At 38.0% G+C, this 6,372-nt stretch overlaps 1 pseudogene; it reads right to left on the reverse strand.

Annotated features, from left to right (window-relative positions):
- Nucleotides 1–668: 668 nt before the first annotated feature.
- On the reverse strand, nt 669–962 carry LOC105306078 (annotated as a pseudogene).
- Between the last annotated feature and the right edge of the window lie 5,410 nt (nt 963–6,372).

Below are 6,372 nucleotides of genomic sequence, written 5' to 3' on the forward strand. Positions count from 1 at the left end.
TTATGGTTCATATATACAATGGAATATTACTCAACCATTACAAAAATGAAATCCTGCCATTTGCAATGACACGGATGGACCTAGAGGTTATTATGCTGAGTGAAATAAGTCAGACAGAAAAATAAATGCCATATGATTTCACTTATACGCGGTATCTAAGGAACAAAAAGAACAAACTAATCGAAAAGATACTCACAAAAATAGTGGACAATTTGGTTACGGACAGAGGGGAGGGATGTTGGGAGGCTGGGAGAATTAGATGAAGGGTTAATGAAGTACAAATTAGTAGTCGATAGTTGGGTACAAGATGCATGACAGAGGGAATGCAGTTAGCATTAATATGATGGTTAAGTAGAGGGCCAGGGGACAGAGTGAGCAATTGGAGGGATTGTTTTATGAACATTATAGATGTCTAACCAATGTACTGTATACTTGAAACTAATTTAAATAAACAAATTTATTTAAAAAAATAAAAAGAAACTTATCTGGCTTTAATTGGCTTTTTTTGTTCCTCTTCTCAAATGGGGATGGGATTTTATTTGTACATTTTCTAAGGGTCCCAATCTGCTCATGAAATCCTTATATAGGGGGAAGGTGTGGGACAGTGATTCCTTAAGTGACTCATTGGGAGAATTCTTATCAGTGTGGGAGTAATTGCTCAGTGCTGCCTATTTCTTTCCCTTATGCTTCATGTGTACTACAAAATAGTCATTGCATGCTACAGTGAGTCCAGGAATTAGCGCAAAGAAACTCTGGGAGCCCACTTTGCCATCTCGGCACTGGTTCAAGTACTTCACTATTTTTTCCATGTACTGAGGATCTTTTTGATTTTCTAAAATTCCAGGGAACTCCTTTTCCTTGAGTACTCTCAGGTCCTCCTTTGTTAAGTAACCTTTATTCCCAGCACATTTGTGAAATGTGAACATCATGGTTTCCATGATGTGTTCCATTTGAGATGGCATTTTGGTGAGGTCTTAGCTGGAGATGCAGCAAAAGTGCCGCAAGCTGGGCGCCTTGGTAGATGGGGTGGGCTGGGGGAGTCAAATGATATTTTTTAATAACTCTATTAATAGCCCTACACAACATTTCAGGAACCTCTGCACAAGTGTAGCTTTTTCTCTCACACAACCAATAAGCCTTATAATATTGTACACTAATATCTCGATTAAGTAAAGTCACATTTGCAATCCTTTTACCAGGATTATGTATTTATTGGAGGAAAAAAAGAATTTCCAGGAAAGTCTTTTTGCTCTCATTTCCTTTTTAAAGTCTTTTTATTTTATTTTAATTTTTCCTGTTGTTTTCATCATGTTGTGCTTTGTATAAGCATTTAGATGAAGTCCCACGGGTCAGCACACATTCAGTTTAATTGCCTGAATCTTTTCCAGCGACTCTCCTAACAAGGAAATCTGATCCCCGGAATGATGACACAGACATTATAAACTCACAGCAGATCCCCAGAACGTGCCATGCTCATTCCTGACCCTACACCTTTGCATGTGCTGTTCCTGTGCCCCTTCTTCATCTAGCTGAATCTTTCAGGGCTTGCCTGTTCCTTTTTTGCCTTTTCCTCCTCCTTTGACCACACCTCCCTTTCTCAATTCCGCCTACCCAGATGTTTCTTCCCCTTACTGAATCCCTATAGGCCTGAGGTACGGATCACTCATTTGACAAGAGCCTTCATAACTCATGACATCTCACTTAAATTTAACCATTTTGTAGATGCATCTCTTATGTCCTGCACAGTAAGTACCTGAAGTTTCTGACTGGGTCTCTTATCTTTTTGTTCCCCCATTGCATCGAGGATATTGTTTTACATCGAACAATAATAAATAATGATAATGGTAACAGCTAACATTTTCTGAGGACTTATGATGTCCAAATATTGTGCTGGTCAATATGCATGAATTAAAATTATCTTATTTTGCAGATAAGGAAACTAAGACACAAAGAGGTTAAATAATCTGCCCCAAATGACATAGCTGATAAGTGGCTATGATAGAATTCAAACCAAAGTCCTTGTCACTTTGATGTATACATAATCATTGAATCAAACATTGAATTCAGTTTGCTGGACTCTTTAAATTTGAGAGTAAAGTGGACTAATAAATGTTTTCACAATTTTTTTTCAACAGAAAAAATGAAAATGCACAAAACATGTGAGTTTTTTTTGTTAAATTTCAATTCATCAGAAGGTTCTATTAAGAAGAATGACCCCATTTCTTGGGCAATCTGATATATTAAGAATTTACTTTAATATATCATAATGCAATATTTCTGGATAAAAATTAAGCAGATAAAATCACTAGTTATCAACCTGGAATTTTTTTTTAAAATGTGTTCTTCTATCTGAACCATTTAAATGGATTCTCTTTGGTCTGCTTTAAGTTGTTCTTTTTAAAAGAGAAAGTGTTCTCCCTTTCTCTAGGTGAATGCTAAGCAGTCTATGAACATACAATATCATTGATATCTGCAAGTGTCATACTGTAAAATGTAAGGCAAGATCAGGGCATGAATGCAGCCAACTCTCTCCTCCCTTGAATCTGATGTTTTCAAAGTGTGCTTATTTTATTGTTTGTTTGTTTTTCAGTTTATTGGTGTAATTTATCTGACAATAGTTGTAAAAGTAGTTCATCGATTGTATATATAATCAAATGATTTTCAATAAGGATACCAAAACCATTCAATGGGGAAAAGACAGTCTCTTCAACAAATGGTGCCAGAAAAACTATATACCCATATGCAAAAAAATGAAGGTAGATCCTTACTTTACACTTGTTGACCCGGAGAAGGAATATACCTGCCAAGAAGGACTCAAATTCATAATCAGAGTCCAGCAGCTATTGCTGGCAGAGGCCTCTTCTGCACTGCTGTATTTCAATGAAAAGCCACAGAAGGAGCTACCAGCCTCCTGCATGCTGTCAACCCTTATAAAGGAGTTTCTGGAATCATATCTCGAGAAACAGGTGGGGGAGCTGAGACCTGCCGCATCCACTCAAAGCTATGCAACTACATCCTCATTTGCATCTTTATCAACCAATCAGAGCAGCTCTATAATGCCCAGTCAAGATGGTGGTATTTTGTCCAATCGAACTGTGCAAATTTGGGTTCCTCATTTGCATAAAATGGACTAATCAAGGGCCAGGACAGACAATTTATATAAGTGGGTCTGCTCTTGGGGTGAAGAGTAGAGGGGAGGAGGAAAAAGGGTGGATAGTGCTCTCCTGTTTTTCCCAGAGGATGTGTTTTCCCATTTTGTAAACTATTCATCTGAGTAAAGTCTCTCTTTTCCTGCATCCTAGATCGGGGGCTCCTGTTGGCATTAGATTAATGGCAGAGAATTTTTTGTTGCCACAACAAAGTTACCCATAAATGGATCAAGAACCTAAATATAGCGCCTCTTCCCTTAGGGGCCTGGCATGCAACACTCAAATGCTCCATCCAAGTCAGGCATTGTGCTTTGCTTTATTGGTGCTCATTATCTATTTGTCTTTTGCACACATGTGCATGCGTGCACATACACATGCACATGAAGTCTTTAGTTTGAAAATATCATGGCATGGTCACGTCATTTCATTTCATTCTGTACTTTTTTTGGACATTAGGAAAACCCACCAGCTGTCCAGTTCCTTCCAATGAGAGACAATTGAGAAACAATTGTCCATTTATGTCAGAATTTTTCCAATGTGAAATTCCAATTGGTTAACCCAGGAGTTCGGAAAATATTTCATAAATCTACTGGCCTAAAATCGTCAAATTCTTTCCTATAAAAAGCAAGAACAAATCAACATCAGAGAAGAAAGCCTGGTGAGGCAGGTGTTACACCGACAAAGCCGGTGCCCCAGTAGGGTGTCGGGACTCAATCTATATAGACTAATAAGTATTCAGGGAGAAAATTAATTGTAAAAAATCCTTTTAAAAACAGATTGATGATTAAAATCTTTAGCAGCATGATTGGAAAAGGGCCAAATGGACACAGACTATAAAAAGATCCCCAACCCCCACTCCACTCCCAATACCCCCTCCCCTAGTCCCACCCCCACAACCCTGCCTCTGTGCACAAGGTGCCAAACATGGCCGCTAGAAGGTCTCAAGTTGTAAAGAGGGGTAGTGACTGGATGCCGAATTCCTTTGTAAGCCCATGACGCACAAAGATTTAACTTCAGGGAAAAAGGGATCAGTGTAGCCACTAGGTAAATGAAAATTATTCCTTCCTCTGGGCTGTGCTGAGCGTGCTCAGGAGCCGCCCTCTGCAAGCGTGACTCCACTGGTCGCCAGCGCCTGTCTGCCTGTGAGTGTTGGCCTCCGCTCACTTTCCAATAGAGAAGCACAGGCTGCTCCCAGGAAATCAGGTAAGAGGAGCGTCAGGCCATTCCGAAGGCAGGAGGGGGCGGGAGTCGGGGTTGTTCTCTCTGGAGCTAAAGCGCTTTCCCACCAACCTTGGGGTGCATTAGACCAACACTTTTGCAAAGCTGGTTTTTAAAAGGAATCGGTACGAAAATGTACAGCCTGGTTACATGAAAGTAAGAGGTAGTCTTCCCCACTGAAAACTTTTTTAGTGAATATTTTCCCCAGTTTCCATCCCAAATCGCATAACTTTTCTGACTAAATTTACCTCTTGAATTTCACTCTGTGACCAATTGTCTCTACATAGAGAATATCCAGTAGTGTGGTCAATCTTTTTTTTGCATTTAACAATATTTTCCCACATTTGATCATATTCTTCACATTTATCATTTTAATGTTTGCATCCATATATTGTAATTTGCTTATGTATTTTTCCTGGTAGATAATGAGCAATCAATAGCTATTTGTTAAACATTTTTGTGTAGATGGATGGCTATGTAGATATAGATTTTTTTTTCCTTTGAAATTATTTTATTGAGCTAAATTTCTAGGCCTGGAATACATTACTCAAAGAGTAAAAATTTTTTCATTGCTCTAGTTACATATTGCTGTGGAAGGCAGTGTAGAGCTTTGATTAAGAACACAGGGTTTGGACTTTAACAAAACTTTATTAGGCTGGTCTTGCTTATATTATCTATGTGAGGGTGAACTAGTTACTGCATCTCTCTGAGTCACTTTTGCCTCAATTATAGAATGAGAGAAACAACAGTCCCCCTGCACAGGAATGTTATGAGGAAGGTGGGCACAATAAATATTGACAACTGTTGTTATTATGATCACCACTTCTAACATATGTATTTCCTCACAGCCTCAGGAATATTGGGTTTTATAATTTTTTGTTGATTAAATAGGTATAAAATGGCACTTTGTTGTATTTGTATTTTCTTGTTTCATAAGGTTTACATATTTTTCGAATATTGATTTATTCTATGAGTATTTTGTTCTGCAAATTGTCTGTCCTCTTCCCCACAGTTGGGATTATACTTTATTAAATAATTCAATTTAAGAACAGTTGTCCACTCCATTTTTTTAGATTTGATTTTACCTGATTTTAACTCAGTTAAAATCCCAGCTGAAATCAATCATGCCCTAAGTAGGAGACATGTAGTTCTAAGTTAATTTTGTCCATATCTTTACCCAGTTGTCCCAAAGTGCTTACTTAATATAAAATATTTTGCTCATCATTTTATGGTGCATATTTGACATCTGTTAATGTTATATGTGCTGAAAGCTATTTCCAACTTCTCTCTCTTGTTCTCTCTGCTTTGTAGCTTGTTCTAATGTGTGGTGAGATGAATCTTATTACTCTTCAGACTATTATTTTGTCTCCTTGTTAATGTTCTCTTTTAATTGAAATTGTGTTAAATTTAGAAAAGTTATCGGGAGCATGATTTGTCATATTTACAAATATTCAAGAGCTGGTCTATAGGGAGCTATTTTACAAATAACATCGAATCTTAAATATACAGTCAGTATTGCTGAAGTCCCACCACTGTCCCTAATCTATTCTCTCTTTAGTAACAGGGGCCAATTCTCTTTGTAACATTTAGCAGCTGTGGTAAGCAGAGTAAAATAATGATAATGGTAACAGCTCCCAGGCATGTCCATGCCATATTCCCTGGAATTTGTGAATATGCTCCATTACATGGCAAAGGAGAATTAAAGTCAGAGATAGAATAGAGGTTATTAATAAGCTGACTTTAAAATAGGGAGATTATCTGGATTATTGTGGTGGGCCCAATGTAAGCACAAGTGTTCTTAAAAGCAAAAGAAGGAGGCAGAAGAGTAGGTCAGAGTGATGAGATATGAAAAGGACTCCGAATGGCCATTGCTGGCTTTGAAGATGGAGGAAGGGGGCTATGAGTTAAAGAATGTAAGCTAAAAAAGTCAAGGAAACAGTTTAGTCCCCAGAGCCTCCAGAAAGGAATGCAGCTCTGCTGACACCTTGATTTTAGCCCAATGAGA

Source organism: Pteropus vampyrus, unplaced genomic scaffold (genome assembly GCF_000151845.1).
Source record: "Pteropus vampyrus isolate Shadow unplaced genomic scaffold, Pvam_2.0 Scaffold419, whole genome shotgun sequence".
NCBI lineage: Eukaryota > Metazoa > Chordata > Mammalia > Chiroptera > Pteropodidae > Pteropus > Pteropus vampyrus.